Source organism: Dendrobates tinctorius, unplaced genomic scaffold (genome assembly GCF_039654945.1).
Source record: "Dendrobates tinctorius isolate UK_male_01 unplaced genomic scaffold, ASM3965494v1 ptg000315l, whole genome shotgun sequence".
Classification (NCBI taxonomy): Eukaryota; Metazoa; Chordata; class Amphibia; order Anura; family Dendrobatidae; genus Dendrobates; species Dendrobates tinctorius.
This window is the reverse complement of record NW_027361982.1, coordinates 2,799,769-2,812,490: the sequence shown is the minus strand read 5'-3', so window position 1 is coordinate 2,812,490 and position 12,722 is coordinate 2,799,769.

Below are 12,722 nucleotides of genomic sequence, written 5' to 3'. Positions count from 1 at the left end.
TACTTGCACCAGTGACCCATTTCCGTCACATCTCCTCCAGTCCCTTTCCCCTGCTGTCACCCCTCACCTAACTAAAATATTTAACCTCTCTCTCTCTTCTGGTATTTTTCCCTCCTCATTTAAGCATGCCATCATACATCCACTACTTAAAAAACCATCCCTCGACCAAAACTGTGCCGCTAACTATAGACCTGTCTCTAATCTTCCCTTCATCTCTAAACTCCTGGAACGCCTGGTCCACTCCCGTCTTATCCGCTATCTCTCAGAAAACTCTGTTCTCGACCCTCTCCAATCCGGTTTCCGCTCTTTACAATCCACTGAAACTGCCCTCACTAAAGTCTCTAATGATCTGCTAACAGCTAAATCAAATGGTCATTACTCCATGCTAATTCTCTTGGATCTCTCTGCAGCATTCGACACTGTGGATCATCAGCTCCTCCTCACTATGCTCCATTCCATTGGCCTCAAGGACACCGTTCTCTCCTGGTTCTCCTCCTATCTCTCCGACCGCTCCTTTACTGTTTCTTTTGCCGGTTCCTCCTCCTCTCACCTTCCCCTTACTGTTGGGGTTCCTCAAGGATCGGTTCTAGGCCCCCTCCTCTTCTCCTTGTACACTGCCCCTATTGGTCAAACAATCAGTAGATTTGGTTTCCAGTACCATCTCTATGCTGATGACACCCAATTATACGCTGCTTCTCCTGACATCACGCCAGCCTTTCTAGAAAACACTGGCGATTGTCTAAACGCTGTGTCTAATATCATGTCCTCACTATATCTGAAACTGAACCTGTCAAAGACTGAACTCCTGGTGTTCCTCCTGCTACTAATGTACCTATACCCGACATTGCTATTTCTGTGTGTGGTTCCACTATTACTCCCCAGCAACATGCCCGCTGTCTTGGGGTCATACTTGATTCCGAGCTTTCCTTTGCCCCCCACATTCGATCACTGGCTCGCTCTTGTCATCTGCACCTCAAAAACATTTCTAGAATTCGACCTTTTCTTACTTTTGACTCTGCAAAAACTCTTACTGTTTCTCTTATTCATTCTCGTCTCGACTATTGTAACTCTCTTCTAATCGGTCTCCCTCTTACCAAACTCTCCCCTCTCCAATCTGTCTTGAATGCTGCAGCCAGGATCATATTCCTCGCCAATCGCTACACCGATGCCTCTACCTTGTGCCAGTCATTACACTGGCTACCCATCCACTCCAGAATTCAGTATAAACTTATTACCCTCACCCACAAAGCCCTCCATGGCTCAGCACCACCCTACATCTCCTCCCTTGTTTCAGTATACCACCCTACCCGCGCCCTCCGTTCTGCTGATGACCTGAGGTTAGTATCCTCAATAGTCAGAACCTCCCACTCCCGTCTCCAAGACTTTACACGTGCGGCGCCAATTCTTTGGAATGCACTTCCCAGGTCAATACGATTAGTCCCCAATCCCCACAATTTTAAGCGTGTCCTGAAAACGCATTTATTCAGACTGGCCTATCGCCTCAACACATTAACCTAACCTATCCCTGTGTGGCAGAGCCAAAAGTTTTACCATAACCAGGTTCCCAGCATCATGTTCCCACATGCTTTATGCATCCATTAGCCCTCTGTGTCTGTACGGTTACACACTTAACATTATGGCTGGTCCATACAATCAGAGCAACTGTTACCACCCACCTTTCGTGTCTCCCTCTTTCCTCATAGACTGTAAGCTTGCGAGCAGGGCCCTCACTCCTCTTGTTATTTGTTATAATCTACTGTATGTGATTATTGTTATGCTGTAATGTCTATTGTCTGTACAAATCCCCTCTGAAATGTAAAGTGCTGCGGAATATGTCGGCGCTATAAAAATAAAATTTATTATTATGTGCTTCTGATTAGGTGATCACCTGAACCAAGTCTTATTTAACGAGGGAAAGTATAAAAAAAAACTCTGCTGTGGTGTTCACAATCCTCTTGCAATATCACAAGCTGGATGGCAAAACAAGTGCTAGTAATATCCCAAAAGTAATAGGAATGAAAAAATAACTTTTAACCATGCCAAAGGAGTTGAAAAGAAAAGTCTTCAGTGAGGAAAAGAAGGGCTCAATTTTGGCTTTACTAGCAGAGGGATACAGTGAGCGTCATGCCTCCATCCTTAAAATTTCTAAGATGGAAATCCATTACAACAAGGTCAAGCAGCAGACATTGGGGACAACAAAGCTATAGACCGGTAGAGGGCGAAAACGACTACTGACCAGGATGACCATCATCTTATTCAAATGTCACTCAGCAACCGCAGAATGACATCAAGTGACCTACAAAGGGAATTGCAGCTGGGGTGAAGTGCACGGCAAGAACAGTTCGTAACAGGCTCCTAGAAGCAGGGCTCGAGTAATGTAAAGCTAGAAAAAGCCTTTCATCAATGAGAAGAAAAGGAGAGCCAGGCTGAAGTTTGCCAAAAACCATAAGGATTGGACCATAGAGGACTGGAGTAAGGTAATCTTCTCTGATGAGTCTAATCTTCAGCTTTGCCCAACACCTGGTCGTCTAATGGTTAGACGGAGACCTGGAGAGGCGTACAAGCCACAGTGTCTTGCACCCACTGTGAAATTTTGTGGAGGATCGGTGATCATCTGGGGATGCTTCAGCAAAGCTGGAATTGGGCACATTAATCTTTGCGAAGGACATATGAATCAAGCTGCATACAAGCTTCTCCTGGAAAAACAGTTGATTCCTTCTGCTCAGGCAATGTTCCCCAACTCTGAGGACTGGTTTTTCCAGCAAGACAATGCGCCATGCCACACAGGTCAATGTGTGGATGAAGGACCACCACATCAAATCCTTGTCATGGCCAGCCCAATCTCCAGACCTGAACCCTATTGAAAACCTCTGGATTGTAATCAAGAGGAAGATGGATAGTCACAAGCAAAGAAGAACTGCTTAAATGTTTGTACCAGGAGTGGCATAAGGTCACCCAAAAAGTGTGAAAGACTGGTGGCAAGCATGCCAAGACGCATGAAAGCTGCGATTAAAAATCATGGTTATTCCACAAAATATTGGGTGTTATGCTGCTTGCCACTAGGAGGACACCTAAGTAAACCAGAAAAAAGTTAACTTCTCCCCTGCAGTATACACCCTCTCGCTGGATGAGATTTCTCCAGTTCTTGCTTAGTGTCTGTAGGAGGCACTTGGCTCTGGCTTCAGACCCCACCGTTTTTATTTTCATTTTTTATTTTTCTGTAAATTTTTATTTTTTAATTAACGGAGTGAAGGGGACGACGGTTCCTTTCTACGGCCCACTCTCCCCCAAACCAACAACAGGCAAGCACGCGGAGTATACCTCCACATACACTTTCCTGCGACGAACGGGGCTGATTCCTCTGGCGATTATTCCTTAGGGTGGTAATCCACGGATATGAGGGCAAGCGCAACAGAAGCATGGCGTGCATGGAGACCGGCGTATACCGACAGCCCTGAATCGGCCCCATAGCTCTCCATCCCCCTGCCCATTGGGAGGATTGATTGAGCATACGCCTTTAAGAACTCCTCCAGCTCTGCTACATCAGCCCAGGAGGATGAGAAGACCTGCGTGGATGGCCCCGGACAGCGCGGCCGGCCTGAGCACTGGAGTAGAGGTATGGGGTTGGGTCCTGGTCCCCAGGAGAGGTGCTGACTTTGTCTCAGCGGCGGTGCATCGGCCCCCCATAGCGGCCCTCCCCCCCGCTCTTGGTGCTTACCGCGGGTAGGCTGAAAATGTAGTCCCCGGCTTTTCCGGCCTGCTAGGCCGCAATTTGAATAGCGCCACCCCCCCCCCCGCCTTGGCTCCTCTAGTCCCTTATGAGAGGCGCAATCCTAGTCTTGGGGGCCACGACATTTACCTCAGCCTAATCTGGAAAAGAGCTGTGAGGTGCGCACTCTGCCGGACTCCGGGTGACACCACAGGACCGGGGTAAGCTGCATCTGCCATCAACAAAGCTTAACCCCTTCCCAGCACATTCTCTGCAGCTGCAGACTCTGCCTTTTAACCCTTTTAGGAGCTCTGTCTCAATCTAAGGAGGCTAAACGTGCTGCTAAGAAGCACACTGCGTTTTTTACCGTGTGTACCACTTGCAAGACTGCCTTGCCCAGTGCCCAGACTAATTCGTTATGCAGGTACTGTGACCCAGCCTGCGCTCAAGTGCCCCTCGCTACCGCTGCTGCGGGGCTTCCTGCATTTTGTCCCTCTGAGTGGGCTGCGTCCCTGTCACAGTCAGTGGAGTCACTGACCCAGGCCATATACTCCCTCCGGGAAGCCTCTTTAAGTCAGCGTCTTTACCGCCCGAGCAGGGCTCTGGCGACGGCCGGGAACCGTCCACCAGCAGGAGCCGTACTCGCTCAAGGGATGGTCAGGCTAGGAAGCGGACCAATGACGCGTCCCCTAGTCACCCTTGCGCTTCAGCACTGGCGAGTTCTGTCTCTCGCTCTCCCTCTCCTATTGTTCGCAGCGAGCACGACTCTGAAATCGAATCTGACACGTCAGCCCCTCAGAATCCTCCAACTGACCAAGAGTCGCTTGATTCTCTTATAGAATCAGTCAACAGAATTCTGGAGTTGGATGAGGAAAATATTCCCGCTCCAGCTCACGCTATCTCATTTAAGAGGACCAAACGTGTACGCAGGTTATTTACCAGCCATCCGGAGTTTAAGGACATTGCCCAGAAACATAGGGATCGGCCACATAAGCGGTTCACAGGGCAAAAGTCTATTGAGGCTAAATACCCTTTTGCTCCAGACCTAATGAAGGATTGATTACAGTCCCCTTCGGTGGACCCTCCTGTATCACGTCTTGCTTCTAAAACGCTCCTATCCGTTTCTGAGGGATCCTCAGTCAGAAACCCCTCCGATCGTCAAACTGACTACCTTGCCTGCTCGGTTTTTGAAGCTTCAGGAGCGGTGCTTTTTCCATCTTTCGCGGCGACTTGGGTCACTAAGGCAATGGCCGCTTGGGCAGAAGTCTTAATTACTGCCTTCCAGAGTACCAATCTTCCTCCGGAGGCAACCAGGGTCGCCAGGCAGATAATTCACGCTGCGGACTTTGTAGTGGACGCTTCTTTAGATGCCGCCAATTGCACTGCTCAAACTGCCGCTAATGTGGTCTCCATTAGAAGAGCCCTATGGCTCCGCGACTGGCAGGCGGATGCCACATCTAAAAGATCATTGACTTCTCTGCCCTACAAAATGGTTGTCTTTTTGTAGAGAAACTAGACCAGCTCATTTCTGATACTACCGGGGGAAAGAGTAAATTCCTTCCTCAACAAAAGGCTGCTCGGCCGTTTCAGAGCCAACAGCCGATGTGTTTTCAACCTTATCGCAACAATTCCGGTTGGTCCTCCACTACCTTCTCTTCCGGATCAAGTCGATCCCCGCACAGAGACAGAGGCTCCCAGGTCTCATACAGACCTAACCACTCTTGGAAGCCCAGGCCAAGGGCATCTGGATCTAGGGGAACCAGATCCCATAGATCTACGCAATGACTTGTTGCAGTGTCCGGCGGACACCGACAAAGTAGGCGGTCGTCTACTTTACTTCAGTCACACCTGGCTCGCGGCCGTCCACGACAAGTGGGTCAGGGAGCTGGTGTCCTCCAATTACAAGATAGAATTCCCCCCCCCCCCGACACGTTTTTTTCCCGGTCCTCACCCCCCAAGAAAAAGACAAGAGGCTTCCTTCAGGCTGTTAAGGCTCTGCAAAGGGACGGAGTCATCATTCCGGTCCCTTATCATGAAAGGTTCAGGGGGTTTTATTCAACTCTTTGTGGTTCCTAAGAAGGACGGAACGACGCAGCCCGTACTGGATCTCAAACTGTTAAATCAGTTTGTCAAGGTACGGCGATTAAGAATGGAATCTTTCCGATCAGTTGTCGCTTCCATGGAAAAAGGAGAGTTCCTAGCATCCATCGACATCAAGGATGCTTACATTCACATTCCGATCTGCCCGTCCCACCAGCAGTTCCTGCGTTTTGCAATTCACGAGGAACACTTCCAGGTTGTTTCCTTGCCCTTCGGACTCGCCACCACCCCCCCAGGGTCTTTACTAAGGTCATGGCCATTCTCCACTCGGGGAGTAGTGGTGTTACCGTATCTGAACGACCTGCTCATCAAGGGTCCGTCCCTTCCAGCCTGCGCGGAATCCATGGATCTAAGAGTAAATACACTTTCTCGCCTGGGTTGGAAGATAAACTTAGAATCATAGAATCGTAGAGTTGGAAGGGACCTCCTGGGCCATCTGGTCCAACCCCCTGCTCAAAGCAGGATTCGCTAAATCATCCCAGTCAGATGTCTGTCCAGCCTCTGTTTGAAGACTTCCAATGAAGGAGAACTCACTACTTCTCGTGTCAGCCTGTTCCACTCATTGATCACTCTAACTGTCAAAAAGTTTTTTCTAATATCTAATGTGTCTCCTCCCATTCAGTTTCATCCCATTGCTTCTAGTCTTTCCTTGTGCAAATGAGAATAAAGTTGATCCTTCTACAATGTGACAGCCCTTTAGATATTTGTAGACAGCTATTAAGTCTCCTCTCAGTCTTCTCTTTTGCAAACTAAACATTCCCAAATCCTGCAACCTATCCTCATAAGACAGGGTTTGCAGACCGGTCACCATTCTGGTCGCTCTTTTCTGAACTTGCTCCAGTTTGTTGATGTCTTTTTTAAAATGTGGTGCCCAAAACTGGACACAGTATTCCAGATGAGGTCTGACCAAAGAGGAGTAGAGGGAAATAATGACTTCACGTGATCTAGACTGTATGCTTCTGTTAATACATCCTAGAATTGCATTTGCCTTTTTTGCTGCTGCATCACACTGTTGACTCATATTCAGTCTGTGATCTATTAGTATACCCAAGTCTTTTTGACATGTGCTGTTGCTTAGCCCTATTCCTCCCATTCTATATATGGTTTTTTCATTTTTATTGCCCAGATGTAGTACTTTGCATTTCTCCCTGTTAAAAACCATTCTGTTAGTTGCTGCCCACTTCTCCAGTTTATTTAAATCTTTTTGAATCCTCTCTCTCTCTTCTCTAGTATTAGCTATCCCTCCTAGCTTTGTGTCATCAGCAAATTTAATCAGTTTACCCTCAATTCCTTCATCTAAATCATTGATAAAGATGTTGAACAATACAGGGCCCAGGACAGAGCCCTGTGGTACCCCACTTGAGACATTCTTCCAACTGGATGTGCAGCCATTTACGACCACTCTTTGGGTCCGATCACTAAGCCAGTTATGAATCCACCTAACAGTTGCCTTGTCCATTCCATACTTAATCATTTTTTCAATAAGGATTGTATGAGAGACTTTGTCAAATGCTTTGCTGAAGTCAAGATATACTATATCTACAGCATTTCCTTGATCCACCCAATCAGTAATACCTTCATAGAAGGAAATTAAATTAGTCTGACATGACTTATTAGTTACAAACCCATGCTGACTCTGTATAATCACTTCATTCTTATCCAGGTATTGACATACATGTTTAATAATTTGTTCAAAGATCTTTCCTGGTATAGAAGTCAGACTTACCGGCCTATAGTTGCCTGGGTCCACCTTCTTCCCCTTTTTGAAGATAGGAACAACATTTGCTCTTCTCCAGTCTTCTGGCACTTCTCCTGTTCTCCAAGAATTTTCAAAGATTATGGAGAGGGGTTCAAAAATTTCTTCTGCTATCTCCTTCAGTACTCTGGGGTGTAATTCATCTGGACCTGGAGACTTGAATTCATTTAGGTTAGCTAAGTGTTTCCTCACTATCTTTCTGTTTATAGATATCCTGGATTCTTCTATTCCCTTAATAGGACAGTGAATAACAGTTGATGTTACATTTCCTTTCTGAGAGAAAACAGATGCAAAATAGGAACTTCGAAAAGGCTTTCCCAAAACCGGCCCAGCAGATTTCCTTTTTAGGAATGATCTTGGACACTTCCCACGGGTTGGTCATTCTCCCTCCAGAAAAGACCCAAGCCTTACAACAGGCAGCGTGGACTCTTTCCTGACCGGTTTCTCACTCTATTCGTTTCAGCATGAGTTCTCGGAAAGATGGTGGTAGCGATGGAAGCAGTCCCATTCGCACAGTTCCATCTCCGTCTCTTACAACAAAGCGTTGCTGTTAGCTTGGGACAAGAACACGTTCTCTGGACAGTCGGTTTCTTCTGTCCCTGCGGGTCATACAAGCCCTCAAGTGGTGGACACTGAAGTCCTCCCTGAATCAAGGGAGGTCTTTTCTCCCAGTAAGATGGTTGGTAGTAACCACCGGCGCAAGTCTTCTGGGCTGGGGTGCGGTCTTTCGTCACCACACGGCATAGGGTCATTGGTCAACTCGAGAGTCACGTCTCCCCATCAACATTTTGGAGATACGTGCGATCAGATTAGCTCTATGGAGTTTCCACCATCTCGCAGGTCACCCCATCAGGATCCAATCTGACACCACTACGGCTGTAGCGTATATCAACCACCAGGGAGGTACTCGGAGCAGGATGGCTATGCACAAAGTGAGTCACATCCTCCATTGGGCCGCGACCAACCATTTGCCCATCTCAGCAATCCACATCCCAGGTGTACAGAATTGGGCTGCAGATTTTCTCAGTCACCAGGGCCTTGCCTCAGGAGAGTGGTCTCTTCATCCTGAAGTCTTTCAGCAGATTTGTCATCGTTGGGGGACTCCGGATGTGGATCTCATGGTCTCAAGACTAAACAAGGTTCCGCTATTCATTGCCCGATCGCGCGATCCATGCGCCATCAGAGCGGACTCCCTGGTTCTGTCGTGGCACCGGTTCCTGCTCCCATACATCTTCCCTTGCTTCCGAGGGTAATCAATAAGATCAGAACAGAGGGAGTACCAGTGATCCTAGTAGCGCCAGATTGGCCGCACCGAGCATGGTACGCAGAACTGATATAACTAATCGCCGACGTTCCCTGGCGACTTCTGGATCGCATCGATCTACTCTCACAGGGCCCGATTTACCACCAGAACTCTGGGGCCCTGTCTTTGATGGCGTGGCCATTGAATCCTGGATTTTAACACAGGCTGGGTTTTCTCACGACGTGATTTCCACCATGATTAGTGCTAGGAAGCCTGTATCCATGCGCATCTATCACCGCACCTGGATAACCTTCTTTTCGTGGTGCAAGGATCATGGTCAATCCCTTCTGGTGTTTTCCATTTCGGCCATATTAGAATTCCTTCAATCCGGATTAAAGTCAGGCATCGCACTTAGCTCGTTCAAGGGCAAATTTCGGCCTTGTTAGTGTTATTCCAATGCAAAATTGCCACGAATCTTCAGGTCAAGACGTTCATTCAGGGAGTCTCCCATGTGGCGCCTCCTTATAGATGGCCATTGGAATCATGGGACCTTAACCTGGTTCTCGGGGCCTTACAGGAGGCTCCTTTCGAACTGCTGCAGGACGTTTCACTGACCGTCCTCTCTTGGAAGGTGGTCTTTCTAGTGGCAATTACATCAATTAGACAAGTTTCGGAATTGGCGGCCCTGTCCTGCCGTTCTCCGTTCCTGAATTTTCATCAGGACAAGGCAGTTCTCCAGGACGTCCCCGTCCTTCCTGTCCGAGGTCGTCTCCTCTTTCCATCTCAATGAGGAAATTGTTTTGCCTTCCTTTTGTCCGGCACCAGTCCATCGCATTGAGAAGGCCCTCCACACCCTGGATGTGGTTAGGGCTCTGAGACGGTACATCTCGCGGACGCCTCCCTTCCACAAGTCAGATGCCCTGTTCACGCTTCCAGAGGGGCATAGGAAGGGTCTAGCCGTGTCAAAGCAACGCTAGCCAGGTGGATTCCCCTGGCGATTCAGTAGTCCTACTCTATCAGGGACACGCCTGTCCCAGTGGGGATTAAGGCGCACTCTACCTGGTCAGTGGGCACCTATTCGGCACAAGGCCTCGGTGGAACAGGTCTGCAAGGCTGCGACTTGGTCCAGTCTGCATACTTTTACAAAACATTACCAAATTCATTCTCCGGCCTCTGCGAATGCAGCTCTCGGCAGATGCATCCTGCAATCGGCAGTACCACAGTGTTAAGTCAGTGGTACATGGGGTACGCGTAGGAGAAATAGGGATTTTTGTGCACTCACCGTAAAATCCTTTTCTCCGAGCCAATCATTGGAGGACACAGCACCCTCCCTGTTTAGCCTATTGGCTCACTGTAGCATTCTTACGTTTTGACATAGTTATGGTTATTGTTGACTGTTTATGCTCCTACTGCTTTTTTCACCGAACTGGAGAAATCTCATCCAGCGAGAGGGTGTATACTGCAGGGGAGGAATTAACCTTTTTTTCTGGTTTACTTAGTGTCCTCCTAGTGGCAAGCAGCATAACACCCACTGTCTGTGTCCCCCAATGAATGGCTCGGAGAAAAGGATTTTACAGTGAGTACACAAAAATCCCTATTTCTGAACTCTTCCTGAGTTAAAACAGTATTGTTGTTTCTAAATCATTATGAACTTGTTTTCTTAGCATTATTTGAGGTCTGAAAGCACTGTTTGTTTGTTTATTTTTAATTTTAACCATTTTTCTTTGTCAGAAAAAAATATTAAATGTATTGCTTTGAAATTTGTAGACATGTTGTCTGTAGTTTATAGACTAAAAGAAAATTTACCTTCTACTCAAAAATATACCTATAAAGACAAAAATCAGACAAACTGAACATTTGAAAGTGGTCTCTTAGTTTTTTTTTTTTTGCCAGAGCTGTAATATACACTCACTGGCCACTTTATTAGGTACACCTGTCCAACTGTGTGTTAAGACTTAATTTCTAATCAGCCAATCACATGGCGGCAACTCAGTGCATTTAGGCATGTAGACACGGTCAAGACAATCTCCTGCAGTTCAAACCGAGCATCAGTATGGGGAAGAAAGGTGATTTGAGTGCCTTTGAACGTGGCATGATTGTTGGTGCCAGAAGGGCTGGTCTGAGAATTTCAGAAACTGCTGATCTACTGGGATTTTCACGCACAACCATCTCTAGGGTTTACAGAGAATGGTCCGAAAAAGAAAAAAAATCCAGTGAGCGGCAGTTCTGTGGCCGGAAATGCCATGTTGATGCCAGAGGTCAGAGGAGAATGGGCAGACTGGTTCGAGCTGATAGAAAGGCAACAGTGACTCAAATTGCCACCCGTTACAACCAAGGTAGGCAGAAGAGCATCTCTGAACGCACAGTGCGTCGAACTTTGAGGCAGATGGGCTACAGCAGCAGAAGACCACACTGGGTACCACTCCTCTCAGCTAAGAACAGGAAACTGAGGCTACAATTTGCACAAGCTCATCGAAATTGGACAGTAGAAGATTGGAAAAACGTTGCCTGGTCTGATGAGTCTCGATTTCTGCTGCGACATTCGGATGGTAGGGTCAGAATTTGGCGTAAACAACATGAAAGCATGGATCCATCCTGCCTTGTATCAACGGTTCAGGCTGGTGGTGGTGGTGTCATGGTGTGGGGAATTTTTTCTGGGCACTCTTTGGGCCCCTTGGTACCAATTGAGCATCGTTGCAACGCCACAGCCTACCTGAGTATTGTTGCTGACCATGTCCATCCCTTTATGACCACAATGTACCCAACATCTGATGGCTACTTTCAGCAGGATAATGCGCCATGTCATAAAGCTCGAATCATCTCAGATTGGTTTCTTGAACATGACAATGAGTTTACTGTACTCAAATGGCCTCCTCAGTCACCAGATCTCAATCCAATAGAGCATCTTTGGGATGTGGTGGAACGGGAGATTCGCATCAGGGATGTGCAGCCGACAAATCTGCGCCAACTGTGTGATGCCATCATGTCAATATGGTCCAAAATCTCTGAGGAATGCTTCCAGCACCTTGTTGAATCTCTGCCACGAAGAATTGAGGCAGTTCTGAAGGCAAAAGGGGGTCCAACCCCTTACTAGCATGGTGTACCTAATAAAGTGGCCAGTGAGTGTATATGTATCCTGGCAGAATTTTTGCTTTCTTGGCCTAGAATCATAGAATCGTAGAGTTGGAAGGGACCTCCTGGGCCATCTGGTCCAACCCCCTGCTCAAAGCAGGATTCACTAAATCATCCCAGTCAGATGTCTGTCCAGCCTCTGTTTGAAGACTTCCATTGAAGGAGAACTCACCACTTCTCGTGGCAGCCTGTTCCACTCATTGATCACTCTAACTGTCAAAAAGTTTTTTCTAATATCTAATCTGTGTCTCCTCCCATTCAGTTTCATCCCATTGCTTCTAGTCTTTCCTTGTGCAAATGAGAATAAAGTTGATCCTTCTACAATGTGACAGCCCTTTAGATATTTGTAGACAGCTATTAAGTCTCCTCTCAGTCTTCTCTTTTGCAAACTAAACATTCCCAAATCCTGCAACCTTTCCTCATAAGACAGGGTTTGCAGACCGGTCACCATTCTGGTCGCTCTTTTCTGAACTTGCTCCAGTTTGTTGATGTCTTTTTTAAAATGTGGTGCCCAAAACTGGACACAATATTCCAGATGAGGTCTGACCAAAGAGGAGTAGAGGGAAATAATGACTTCACGTGATCTAGACTGTATGCTTCTGTTAATACATCCTAGAATTGCATTTGCCTTTTTTGCTGCTGCATCACACTGTTGACTCATATTCAGTCTGTGATCTATTAGTATACCCAAGTCTTTCTCACATGTGCTGTCACTTAGCCCTATTCCTCCCATTCTATATATGGTTTTTTCATTTTTATTGCCCAGATGTAGTACTTTGCAT